Genomic DNA, 14,778 nt, shown 5'->3' with positions numbered 1-14,778 from the left:
CAAACCCACAACAAGCAAATTACGTGGGGCTGCCTAATCAAAAGTCTTCCTGTAGGAGAGTTGAAATTGCCCGAGGTACAGCCTGAAAATAGTGGTCAATGCACAGAATGGTTTCTTGCTCTTTATTGGGATTTCTGTGCTTATAGGGGTGGCAGAAGCAGGGTGCTGCCCTGGGGGCCACCCCCAGCCTGCCGTGTAGGAAAGCCAAGATTATCAGAGCACAAAGTCCAAAGGAAAGCTTTGACCCTCTGTGTGATCCAAATTATTTCATCTGTTCTCAGCTCGCTGCATTTTCAGGACCAAGGAGGATGCTGTGGTGCTGCCAACAGCCCCAGTGAGAGCAGGCCTGTGGGTGGGAGCACCCATGTTAACCAAGCACTGCAAGAGGTGCAGGGAGAGCAGCACCCACCTCAAAATCCCTAACGAAATTCCAGCCCCGAAAAAGCCAGACATCCCCTGAAACCCTTTTACGAGCACGCGTGGAGAAACTGTGGAAAATATAACTGTTTGTGAATAAAATGGAAATTAGTGCTGTTGTGTTCACCTGTAAGTTTTGCTTTAAAGCCAGTGATTGCATTTGAAACCTGCAATTCTCAACAAAAAGAGAAAAGTTCAGTGCTGATTGCTGGATATTTGGACCTCCCAGTGCAAACATTAACTGGCTGAGAGGCACTCTGGAATGTAATGAAGGAAACAATACTGGGAAGTGAGCCAAGCGCAGAAACACTGGCGCCTGCAACCTAGGGATTTGCCTCCTAGTAATAGGAGCTGAACAAGGCCCAGCACTTCTGTTAGGCTGGAAATGACATACTGTGATCCTTGACTTAGCCAAAGGGATTTTAAATGGAGGAAAGAGCTGGCAAGACAAAATCTCCTGCACTTTTCACAGTGTTTTCTAAAACAAGCAAAGGAAATCGGGAGAAAAGACTGTAGTCTATTACATTTGATCCAGTTAAGTCAAGAGTGGAAGCTTTTTAACTGCTGTTATTATTTTTTATACTTTCTCATCATGTCGCACCACCCAGAAAGCACAGACATAAAGCAGAAACTTGAAACCGCTTTCATTCAAGAAGAAGGGCACCCCAACATTGCGTTATTGACAGGAGGTCTGAAAAAACTGACAGCTGCAGAAATTGTACAGTTGAAGTTCAATTCCCAGGAGCGGGAACAATGTACTGATGGTATTAATTCCGTTTGGAATTGTTAAAATAAGAAAAGGTTATGGGCAGAGGAAGGGACCTGGTATTTTTTTCTTGTAACAAAGGCGAACCTTCCTTCTTCCCTGGTGTCCTTGGACTGTCATCTCCAACCTTTTGAAACTGTATCTGATTATCCATGTGGCAATTAATCATAATTAAGCAGGCTTGAGATTTGGAAAGGTACAAAGAAGGTGGCTATAGATCTGGCTTTTGTCCTGAGTAACCTCTTTTTTTTTTTTCTTCTTTTTTTGGCTGCTGAATCTCATGTTCAGAGCCATGAGAGGGAGGGCTGCAAAACCCAGGCAAAAAAAAAAAAAAAAGAGAGAGGCAGAAATAACAGAGAATATATGTGTCTGTGTGCGTGTGTATGGCACCAGAGCCATAGGCATCCTGGTTGCTCTTTCTTTCTCTTTTTGGACACTGCAGTCCCTAGAAACTTAGTTCCAGCAAACTTGGATGCAGCCCGTTTCCAAGAGGAAGCTAGGTAACAAATTACCTTTCTAATGCCAAGTGATTTGGATCCATTCTTACAAACCAGATTTTTTCAATTTATTACAGGAAAACATTCAATCATTATACGCTGGCACTCTGTCTGGGGCACATGGAATACCATTCTACCCACCCCGCCCACATCCAGTTTTTAAAGGCTTAGTAAGCTCAGAATGTCTTCTTATTAAATGTTTTATATATTTATAATTAAAATACTGGGCTGGCATTAGAATCATTTTAACAGATGTAACCTGACACAGGCTTTCTCTGCCCAGGGTCAGGCTGGGAAACAATGGCTTCTTTAACTCCTGCCTTCTGCTCAGGTTTCTGTTTGCACATGGGTCCAATTTGTCCCATTTATGATTAGGTTTAAGTAAGTTGATGTGCTATTTATTTAGGAGAATTGCCATTTCAGACTATTACCATATTCCCCTACAATATACATTACAGTGTGGTCTATGCCTGCACTGTCCATTATTAGGTTATTATAGTCCCGAATATGGTCCCAATTCACCAAAACAACAACAACTAACTTGATTCAGGCATTAAGTGATTTACTGCAGCTCTTTATGTTGGAATTAATGTACGTACCGCTCGCAAAAGCCAACACCCCCCTCCTTGCCCCCAACCCTAAAGGCTTACAAGGGCCATGTGCTGGCATGTGCAAGAGACTTAAATGTTGGGATAATTGATTTAAACATCAGATATGGACTCTGGGCAGGGAAAAGCGAAGGGCAGGGTCTGCCTTTTTGCGGAGCACCAGACAAGGTGCTGCTCACACTTTGCATGACAAGATTGGGTCCCTCCATCAGCATGTGCTGCTGGGAACACCTCACTGCCCCTTCCCATCCAGCAGAGCTGGGAGCCCCCGTTTCTCTCCGTTACCCATAACATGTGTTTGCTCCACATCTGACGCAGCACTGAGGAAATGTGAGGGTGATTTACAACGACTGGCCTCAAGCACGGGGCTGGCCTTTCGCTCCCCCACTCTGCAACACAGCCCCTGGCCCTGCCTCAGAGGAACGCGGGGATTGAAGCCAAGAGACTTTTCAGCAGCTCTGCAGCTCCCCCCAGCTGTGGCAGCACGGCCCCAGCCCTGCCGACTTGCATCCCCCTTGTTCCCATCCATGGTCTGCACCCAGCCCAGCACCCATGCTGGTGGGTGGGAGCATCTCTGTGGGCTCCAACACTTCCTATGCTGCCCATCCCTATCCGTGGGTCCAGTGCAAGGCCAACAGTTGGAATTCTGCCGAGGATAATTTCAATCCAGTGTGCCATGTACCCTGTGCTCATTGGCACTGCACCTCCTGCCCTGCAGCGAGAGCTCTGGCTTCCATCAGAGAGGTTCCCAGCCTCCTTAAATGGCTGCATTTCAGTGCTGTGCCAGCCATGACCCTGAGACAAGGAGGGAGAGGAGGTTACTTCACACCAGCCCTGAAGCCCATAGTAGTCATGGGCATCTACTCAAGCAGTGGTCCACCATAGGAAGAATTTCTGGCTTTTTGAGCTAGGAAGACAGCCATGAATCTGGATCAGGTGTCAGCGATGCCAGGTGGCATGCAGAATTATTTCAGTGGGAGGAGAAAAAGTGCAAGCACCTCTTGTTCTGGACTTGGTGGACCTAATGGCTTTTCTCACAGTGGCCAATCAACAAACGCACTTCCAGGCCAAGGCAAAGCCTGTGAATGGAGATGGAATTCCAGCTGGCTGCATGCATAGCTCAAGTGAGAGGCAGCCAGGAGCCATAAGAGATGCTACCATTGCAAGGTAGAGCATTACAGGCAAGGAGAGCCTCGAAATCTTAGAGCCATCTCTGCCCTGTCCTCAGGCATCTAACAGGCACATGTGACTTCTGTCCCTACTGGGCTCTACTGGGCACACAGTGAGTAAATCACACACATATCTGGTTCAGTTTACACTTCTGTGGTGCATGATTTGTCCTGAGAATAACCTGTTAATAAATCAAACTGAGCCTCACAAGAGGTTGGAAATGAAGTTAAATGCTTCACCATCTGGGATTCAGCCATGGCTAGGTTCAATATTTGGAGTGATGGGGAGATAAAAAGCAATTGTAGTTGCATATTTACTACTCTATTTCACAGAGATAAGATGATAGTGTAACTTTGGTTGTCCTTTTCAGCAGGGGCTTTAATCTGAGCTCACTTAGACATGGCCAGGAAAACAAGAGGACTAAGCAAAAGGCTTCAAACTGCAAGCCTGGAACCTGCGAGAGTTCTGCCTTTTGGAGGTGAGATGGATTTCTGTATTTGGGATTCCTGCCCACCTCGTCCAGCACCCTTCCTGCAGTGCATCGCTTTAGGATCCCATCCAGATCGTTTGGAAGCCGGGCTTGGAGCCTGCTGCAGACACGGAGCCACAGCATGTCCAACTGTGAGAACTTGGGAAAACCTGCTTGGCAAAGCCTCCTTCCTTCCTTTCCCTTTGGTTGAAACCTCTCTACACATTTTTTTAATTTTTTTTTTTTCCTTTCCAAATCCCTAAATTGACCAAGCTTGTGAATCTCACCTGAATTTGATCAAAGTCAATAGGGAATTTTAAACTGAAGTGGGAAAAATCAGAGTAGAAAGAAAAAACACGCTTCTTATTTACATTTTGCCGTTGGTGGTAATTTTTAATCCTACTATGGATTCCTCCTGCAGCCACCCCCCCGCACACCCTGAGCACAGCCCCTGGCATGTGCTGCCTGCTGCAGATGGGGCGTACACAGAACACGTGGCCCCGCAGAGCTGGCACACAGATGTTGGCATCCTGCTTGCCAGTCAGGCTGCATTTTGGGGAGATGGCACACTGCTTCCCCATGGGAAGGGGGGGCTCCACCACTGCTGGTAGCTCCACTGCCATGCTCAGCCACAGCATCCATCCCTGTCACCCAGCCCTTCCCTTGGTGGCATCAGATGTACTGCCTCTGGAATGCTTGTCTTTCTATTGCCTGTAAATCTTGTCTCTTTGTTGTCTTTTCTTTTTGCTGCTCGCATCACAGTTGCCAAACTTTGGGCTCACCAGCACCAGGAGGATTCACTCTGGGAAACACAGAGCAGCATGCTGGAGTCTGGTCCAGCAATGGGCAGACGATGCTGAGCGATCTCAGTGAGTGTAGCTTGGCCATGCAGACCATTCCTGTTCAACTTCTGAGAGATTTTTGTAATGTCTAAGACCTCATTTGTGTGGGTGAGAACCACACCTGAGTTTAAGTCTTGCTTTCCTTTGCTTTCCAACCTTGATTTTTGTCCAGGAAGGTGGTGGTGCCCCATCCCTGCAGACACTCAAGGTCAGAGAATGGGGCTCTGAGCACCGGATGGAGCTGTGGTTGTCCCTTCTCACTGCTGGGGAGTTGGACCAGATGGCCTTTAGAGACCCTTTCCAACTCAAACCATTCTGTGATTCTATGGACTATAAGGAATATGGGGCAGTGTTTCCCATCCTGACAACTCCCATATTCTCCTTGTACACAGGAAGCAACGTTCATAATCAGGATGTTTCATCTTGAATGCTGAGAAGATGGAAAGGGGAAAGAGTAGGAAAGCTCAGAAGTAGAAGGCATCAGGCAAGCAGAGCTGCTGGTTCCCTTCAGTCTCAGGGGACCTGGTAGCTGAGCACTCTTTAGAAATGTTCACAAAGCTTACGCCCTACACTACAACCCTGCATCACTTCTGTCCTGCAGCCCTGGGGATCTTTAATGCAAAAGACAAAAGCCAGAAAAAGCTATGAAATGCTGCCAGCAGATTGCAAGAGAAATTGCAAACCAGAGGGTGGCTTGGGGGCTGGCAGACAAACGGGGCCCCACCTTCTGCTCAGAGCAGGTCCAGCAAGAGCAGCCTGGGCTGGCTGGAAGTGTCTGTTCAATGAAAGAAGTAGAAAATGTACATGCCATTACATTTCCCCAAGGCTCCTTACGTCAGAGTTCTGCTATTAAGCCAAATATAATACAGCTCCCATTCCTACAATGGCCTGAAAATTATTGAGAAGTCTTGGTCTGCCCCTAGATCGGGGGCCATCGAAGGGCCCCATGAGCACCCAAGGCTGTCTGCCCACGTGCAGAAGGATGATCTGTGTTACACAGCCCTGCCAGCAATTCTCCATCTCTGCTGTGGGATTGTGATTTCAGTTTTCAAACTTTTTCTTTTCCCCAAAGTGTTCAGCCTTGTGGACCAGATACCCGGAATAAGTCTGCCTTTTGGGGATTGTATATTGCTATGCGCAGTCTATAGCTTTACATATACTTGCTGGTGTATACATATAGGTGTATGATTGAAGTTCATTTCTCAGGAGCCAGTTTTTAAGACTGTCAACAGTGGGTTTTAGATTTGACTAACTTTGCAGGAAGGGATGTCTGGAGGTCATTAAGTCCCACCTCCAGCTTGTCTTGTCCAGGCACACACTGAGTATCCCCAACATATCCAATTCAGATTTCTGTGTAGCAGATACGCTTCCAAAATATGCAGACGTAATGTAGCCTCCCCCAAGCCATTTACACTGAATTCTCAACAGTTCGGGGGGCTTTTTTTAAAGCATTTCTGAGCAGCGATCTTTCTAAAAGCGGCGCTCAGCTTAAGGGCTGGAAACGGTCGCAACAAAACACACTGTTTAAAAGTCTGTTGTAGTACAGATCAAACCAAGGAAACCTCATCCTGCCATCTGGAGTCCGCCCGAGCGGTGGAACGGCGCCAGGTTTGCAGAGGTGATCACAAACCCATCCACCGCCGGGGTGCAGTGCGATGGAGCGGGAGGCAGCCAGGCTGCACGAGCTTGGCCTGAGGCAGGCGGTGCCAGCAGGGATACAGCCCAGGCATCCCCATGGGAGCCAGCTGGCCTCCTCCAAACCCTGCTCAGTGCTCAATCACAACACCTCTCTCTTTTTCTTTTTTTTCTTTCTTTTTTTTTTTTCTCTCATTTGCTTCGTGTTTACTCTGGCCTTGAACCGCTTAGTTTTGCTCCAGGCACAAAATCAAGAGGCTTTCCTCTTGTTTTGCTTCTACCTGGTTTCAGATACAGCAAACCAAATCCTCAAGGAAGATTTAACGCTCTTCTTATTGGCTCCCTCAATAGTAAAAGGAAAAAGAATGACCCCATCCCCACAAAGCCAAACTTTATGGGCTGGGAGCAAGCATTCTCCTCCCTGTTTCTAAGGAACTGGAGGGGTCTTATGTATTTCAGCAGAATCATAGAATGTGCAAAGTTAGATACGGCTACTAGGATCACCAAGTCCAACCCCAGCCTGTCCTCACCATGCTCACTGAGGAACGTCCCTCAAAATATTCATTAGCTATCATGATAGAGAGGGGTGGATGCTCTCAATAGAGAAAGCTGCTGGCATAAAGCTGCAGATGGCAGGCCAGTGCCATGTGTGCTTCCCACGTACTCATGACCCTCGAGAATTGTGTGGAATCCCTCTGTAAGGCAACTGCTCCCACCTCTCTTTGGTGGGAGCAGTTGAGAAAATAAAGCACCTGAAGGCCTCGTTTCACGACTTAGGCCATATTTTGCTTTCTTCCTCTGTAAACTAGTGGAGCCTTCCTCCTGGTCTTGGCCCATTCTAGATCAGGCCCAAGGAGCTCACAATGCTGTCCTGGTGCAGCCTGCAGCTGGGGGTACAGCGATTTGGATTGCAGCCCTTCCCTTGGCTCTATGTGTCCATAAAGTGCAAATTTCCTGTTGGTTCCATTTCATGCATTCTGAATTTTCTTTTTTTTTTTTTTTTTTTTTTGTGCTCTTCACCCCCGAGCTGTGAGGAACATTCGGGAGGAAAGTGAAGGGCAGGAAATGAAGTTTCTGAGTGCTGAGGGTTTTGCTGCAGTGAGAGTGAAGCTGCAGCTGCATGCAGTGGTGAGACGCCCTGGCTGCCCTTTGTGCTCCCAGCAAAAGTCAGCTCTCCATCCCACTGCGTTTTCACCTTCATTGCATCAACAGGCTGGCAGCTATGCATTGTTGTTTTGTAGGAAGAAATAGAGCGGGTTACATGCTTAGCCAATGCAAGATGGCACTGTGCCATGCTGATTGATAGCCACAAGTAGACAGACTTGCCAGCTGCTTGCCCAAATTCAGGCAAAATCTCTGATAAAGATTTCAAAGCCTCTCTGTTCCCCGATTTTGGAGGGGAGGGGCATCCATGGAGTGCAGCAATAGATGGTCCTTCAGCACTGAAGGGCTGAGGACACTTAGACACCTATGGCAAGTGCCAACACAACTCCAAGCAATTTAACTTAAATGAGGAACGTGGCACTCAGGAAACTAAAGGAAGGATATTTGAGAGAAGACTGATAGTGTGGTTGCGTGAACTCAGAGCTGGAATTTCTTCATTTCCAGACTTAATGAAGTTGGCTGAGTTTCTTCTAAAACCAAAGAACTCCTGTGAGACTCAGCCCCACCTCCTCACCCCAGGATGTACACACAGCTCCCATTGCTGGGCAAAGCATCACTCCCAGGAAAGTGACCGTCTTTGAAGACTGTTCAAATCACAGCTTAAACACGAATCTCTGTAGTTGCTTCTGAGAACAAACGTAAGCCCAGAAAGCAGAATTCGCTTTGCTCTACACCATTTTGGCCTCAGTGGTTCTACGTGGGAAATATCAGCAATTCTGTGGTCCAGCTCATTATTTGCTTTGTACAGGAGTGGTGTGTTTAAGGCCAAGGAATGAGATCTGCTCCTCATTCATGTAATCAAAGGGTCGACTATTCCTACTGATATTTAATACATTTCATCTCCATCTTTTAATGCATACATTGAAGTATACTGTGTCTTTAAAAAAATCTCAGCTTTGACTGTTAATTTAGCTTCCCACGTACAGTCTCATTTACTGTTATCTATTTTTATTCTCACTGGGGATTAGGTAAGCAACTAGCAGTATCTCCAGCTGTCCTTTTTGCATCACTATTTGAAAACTGTGTGGACCACAAAGAATGTAATTACAAAAACAAATTGCTGGTACAACTATTCTGTTAATAAGCAGGGACCCGTTCGAAGTTCTGAAACTTAGAGACCGTTTTAGTCTTCAGTTTTCATTAAACTGTGGCTACAGAGAGCAGATATAATTGCATTTCTTTTCCTTTTAAAGGCTACAGGTTAGCCCAAGTAATTTGTATATAACTTTTTTCTCTGTAAGTCCAAATCAGCTCTCTCAATGGAAAACATTACATCGGAGGGGTCATTCCACAAGTGTTTTGCATTAGTGCAAAAATTGCATTCATGTACTAAGATGTTTAAGCACCTACAAAGTTGTCGCCAACCATCTGCACTGCTGGTAGCACTAAATCAGCCGAGTACATACGTAAAGCCAATGTAATTTATCTGTCAGGCCGTATTTCATTTAAAACATATTCCTGTAAAATATGAAATACTTAGAGGCACCCACTTTCCCATTTGAGTTTGATGTTTTCCATTACTGCACGAGTAAAACTGTCTTTTTAATGGAGCAAGAAAATCTTCATACATTGAGGCTCTGCCATTAGGAAAGGGGCTCCGATTTGCATTATGTTAATAGGCAATTAGCTGCATATGAGAAGTGAAGAATCTCACATACATGCACACTCTGGGGGCAGCTCCCTCAGCTCCACTCCAAAGCCCTTGGCCCAGCAGTGGGGTCAGCTCGGTTGAGCCTTCCTATTGCATCTCTACACAGAACAGGAGCACCTGATCCAAAGCAAAACAGAGAAGATAAGGTGCTGCTTCACAGCCTTGCAGATAAAGCCGGGTGAGCTTTATGAAGCTTGAGCTTCATCTGTGACTCAGATTTATGTGATGAAGCCATCTAAGTCTGGAAATACTTCATATTGTGTTTTACCATTCTCCATGATCTGATAGAATTACATGTTGTGTAGGCTACAGCACAACACATTTATTTGTAGGGTTCATGATCCAAACTGTTAAAATATCTGGACTGGAGATGGATGCAGAAATGACCTTATTTTGTCCTATTCTGCAAGGTACAGTGTTAATAAAACATTTCCAATAAACAAACTAACCAGCCACAAATTGCTGCTTTTTTTTTAATATAAGACATGAAGTCTCGATATGATTTTTCCAGATCCTACCTCTGATTAATGACATACCACTCTGGCTGAATTTATGTTCAGGGAAAGCGCTGGGTGTGCTTCCTTCCCAAACAGAAACAAGATGTGCAGGCTCCTTTACCTGCACCATATGCCCAGCGAGCTGGAGGAGCTGCTGGGACACAGCCTGGGGGACACAGGGGATGTTTAGGCTTCACCGTCCCAACAAGAAGTCCACTGCAAAGTTAACAGGAGTGAAGAATGCCTCATTTGAACATACATGGTTTTCTCCTAGCAAACCAAAAGATCCCTAAGCTGTGATGCCTGCTTCCAGATGGGGTTAATAATTATGAACTATGAGTTATGGGGGGCTTGGACCTAGATGATCTTTAAGGTCCCTTCCAACTTAATCTGTTCCACAATTCTAACTTGCTGTTTCATGTCCAGTAAGAACACATAGGACAACCCTGTGCCGGGCCACACCATGCAGGACCTTGCAACATCAATAATGGTAGAGATGAAGAAATGTGATTGGAACTGCCAATGAGAAGCCAAGCATGCAGAATTTTGTCAATTCTTATAGCCCTGATCCTAGAACAAGGGTGTCAGACCATCTGCAGGCAGAACCAGCACTTCCCCACTGGTGTGCAGAGGAGAATGCTGGATCCCAGTGTCTCCTACCAAAATGGCTCTCACTCTCCCACTCCAAACACAACAGAAAGGTTTTCTTCGGAAAGACTGCCAAGTGCCTGCCAGGAACAGCTCCTCCAGAGGACGCAGGCTGCTGGCAGCAGGGGAAAAAGCAGAGGATGAGCTGCAAAGATGGAGGTTTCTGGGAAACTCCACAGCCTGGAAATGGGGGCTGAAGACAAGTACTTGCTGATGCTGTTGGTCTAACTTTTAAATCAGTTTTTAATTGCATGAAAAGCCGTCCTCATCCTTTTTGATTATATCCTTCTATCACCCTCAGAACTGCAGCATTTGAACGTCTTATTAATAAAAGCTATTTTGGAAAATAAAACTCCTTTGGAATATATGAGGATTAACACTGTATATAGACCACGATGGCTTAAAAGATATTGTTATGGTCTATTGTGCAAATACATATTTACTAGAGCTTTTGAAATACAGATCATGCAAATATGTATTCAGGGACTTTTAAAAATGCAGATTATTGACCTGACAGATCATAAAGGCTCCTTTGAAACCATTCTGGGTTACAGTATCATGTAAATACTTATTTAGGCAATTTTTAAGAATCTTTTCTACTACAGTCAGTGAAAATCCTCATGAAAACAAATGTTTTGCTCACCTGACAGCCACAGCCGTTTCAGAAACTCAGCACCTCCTCCTCCCATGTTTGCAGAACCGAGCTCCATCCCCCCTGGGGTGGCAAAGCCGTGTCCTGCAGGGCACAGCACTGCATTCCAGGGAGGAGGGGACCACCTGGAGCAGTCTGAGGCTGAAACAGGGGATAAGGTGTGGAGAAATGCAGTGAGACTCCAATCCTTTAACAAAGCACTTGTACACACTGCAGCATCACCCACAGCCAGCCAAGACCAATTATCTGCTGTCACCCCATAACTGGGTGATGGGAGCAGGCCCAGGAAAAGCATTCCCCATCCCTCATTCATTTATAGATCACTTCCCACAAAAGGGCAAGAAGAGGGCTTTGATGATGACATATTTTATGTCATAAGCAGAAAAATGAGACATCATCTTGCTCAGGCTGTGGTAGCAGCCAGATTGGCATAACCACCAGCTCCTGCAACATTTATTTGGTGGACTTCAGTTCATCACTTTGGGAAGGACAAGAACACTCCTTATCAGCAATGTCCCAAACAACAGACATTGAGGCCGTGGATGCTCCATCCCTGGAGACATTCATGGCCAGGCTGGATGTGGCTCTGGGCAGCCTGGTCTGCTGGTTGGCGACGCTGCACATAGCAGGGGGTTGAAACTAGATGAACATTGTGGTCCTTTTCAACCCAGGCTATTCTATGACTCTATGATTCTCAGCTTGAAACAGTTCTCTTATAGTTATGTCAGTAAAAGGATGGCATCGGTTAATTTACTCTCAGGTGTGTGAGTAAGAAGAGAAAGCAACTTGTGTACGTGGCCCAGTAGGAGTGTGGCTGTAATGTTTTGTTACGTGTTATAATAACACAGGCTTCCAAGAATGCGTGCATGTGTGTGAAACTGATTGTGCCAGGTGATTGTAACATTCCTGGAGCACAGACACTGTCTTGATGAATAGCGGTGTAAATGCTCCAGCAATTTTGCACATAAATGTGTCAGCTCTGGTCTACATAATGGAGAGAGGTCCTTTCATGGACTGGATAAAAGCGAGTTTATGAATCATGGAAAAACACGCTTCCCGTGGAAAAAAAGCATGTTATGTGAATTTTCTTCCCAAAGTCCTTCAAAAAAAAAAAAAAAAAAGCCCACCTGGAATCTGGCCAGAGCATTTTAGTGCTCTTTTATCATTCTGATGGTCGAGGAGAACCGTTCCTGGTGATTAACAGGGGCGTGTGGGTTTTTTTTTTTAAGTTACAACTACAAACAAAAGATAATAAATTTAATTTTCATTAGGATAGAATTACTGTTCTCTTACTATGAGCAGGAGCACACCTTAACAAAAACTCCTTGTTACTTTCTCTCTGCAGATCTGGCTTCTATTTTCTTCAGCTGTAGGAAGGTTTGACTTAACATTCACAATTCAACGAGGCACCATAAAATCTCCCACAAGAAAATTTACTGTAGGTGCACAGTAAATCATGTATGGGGTATGCATGCTCATTTACAAAACAGACTCCTGCCATTGTATGAGCGACAATTAAGGGGTGTACCTCAAGCACACCCTATTTTTAAGGTCTTTTGTCAGAAATCAGACAACTAAAGAGAATAAAAGTATCTCACAATGTTATAAACTTAGGAGCATAAGAAAACCAAAGTTTGGGCAGAATTGGCACAACTGTTTTCTGGGAAATCTGAAATCAGCTCCTGCCAGTGCTGCTCGATGTGCATCCATCACTGGGATGGACACACAGCCACAACCCTGCACTGAGTTCTGCTATAGAAGGTGGCAAGCAGATGCTGTTCCTCTGCTGGAGCCCCACTTATCAGCAATTCCCAGCTGAACCATAGCTCTGCATCCACTGGGAATGCTGGCTCTGTTAGAAATGGTTGCTCCTCTACATGCTGCAAGCATGGCAGTGTAAACAACCATCTCCTCATTGCACTTGGGCTAAATCAAATATCAAACGCTGACTTTCATTTGTGCAAGGATGCTGAAAGCCTGCATTGAAGTACCTAGACTAAACTCATTTCCATTTCATTTCCCCTACTATCCGAGGAACAAGCATTGCTCTTATTTTGATGACAAGCTCCTATCCAAGTGGGATCTTGTCTGGAACTGCTGAAGATGGAGTCAAACTTCCCCCTGCCCTTTGGGTTTTATGCATTTCCTGTGTTACACCTTCCATCCTTCTTTTGCTGCTGTTTTATAGAGAGAAGAAATGATTTTGTGTATTGATGCCTCCACCTTTTATGGAGAAGAAAATTTTAGCTATGCGAGCTCATCAGCATCATCACTAGGCCATCTCCTGTTATCATCTGCTTAGTAAAGGTGTCCTGGCAGCAAGAATTAGGGGATTTGGGGAAAACTGATCCCACAGTAGGGCCATAAACAGAGCACCTGAAGTAGCCTTGTTCCCCCGGGAGTGCTGGGAGAAGTGAGAAGCTAGTTACTGCACAGACAAGTGACTGTGAAATCCTGCTTTATTCTTCCTGCAATAAAAGCGTGTTAGTTCGTTAGGGACGCTGTGCCACAGCGGTGCAACTTCCATGAGGGGCTGTGGGGAAGCACATGTAGGGCTGGGCCCCACCACTCCTCCCAGCACCAGAATGGTCCCAACACCACCAGCAGTGGTACCACCAGGTGGAGGGCTCCTGCTTGTACCTTCAGCTGCTGCTGACCATAGGGCTGTGTCCACCTCCTGCACACACGCAAGTGGCCACACTAGTTTGGCCTAATGTTAAGTCCTGTTGCACAGAAAATGCACACTGCTCATGTTTGTGAGAAATGCACATAATTCAGGCTGTCTTCTAATTTGCATGGATATGTTGCTTTGTGGGGTTTTTTCTCATAGAGTCTGGTAGCCAACCTCCAGAGCACGTGGGCAGCAGGGCAGCAGTGAAGCATCGCTGTAAGGGTGCAGGGCTCTGCAGGTCTCCTGCCAGTCTTTGGTCTTCCTTTCTTTACCTCACCACAGCAAACTACTCATGTTCTGTTATGTAAATGCTGATTTGTGGAGTGTACATTCAGATTAGGAACATGGCTCAGTTGGGCATGGTGGGGATGGGATGGCAGTTGGACCAGATGATCTTACAGGTCTTTTCCAGCCTTAATGATTCTATTCAGGGGAAAAAGTCCAATGATGGTATTAGGTTGCCCCATAAAAGCCTGGTTAAATCAACACTCTTCCTTAGGGTCTTATTCTCCTCCAGCTGAATGAACTCAGTGATTTCCTACTCATTAAGGACAATGGTACAGAATCGAGCCCAACCATCTGAAATATAAAAAACCTTTCCAGGTAGATAATAATAAAAAGGAAAACAAAACTGAGAAGTAGGAGTTATGGGAGATGTACTGGGGTTTTCCACCAACCTAACAGTGCTCCTGTACAGAACACTCCCTCTTTGATTTTGTTTCCATAATGAAATATAGAAAGAAAACAAACAAACAACACCAACTCTTTTTGCTGGATGATGCATAGCCAAAAGTTTCTGGACCGTAATTGGAAATAGCCGTAGATCAGCTCACGTTACTGAGGCTGAAGGTGTTTGTTTAGAGGCAGGGCGCAACGTTTCTTACAAATTCAGCTACCTTTCCAATCATCAGTCTATCAGTGAAACCTTTTAGATTAATGAGAAGGCAAAGAAAAGTTACTGAAAGTGTAACCCAAGCATGACAGAACAAATAACACTCACGGTTTTAGTATATACAGCATGGCTTCTGCAAAACTCCTCTTCCCAACCCTTGCCTCAGATGCGTCTGTTTTCCTTATGCCTCTGATCTCAA

This window comes from Phasianus colchicus, chromosome 8 (genome assembly GCF_987193195.1).
Source record: "Phasianus colchicus chromosome 8, bPhaCol1.hap1.1, whole genome shotgun sequence".
NCBI classification, from domain to species: Eukaryota; Metazoa; Chordata; class Aves; order Galliformes; family Phasianidae; genus Phasianus; species Phasianus colchicus.
This window is presented reverse-complemented; position numbering follows the sequence as displayed.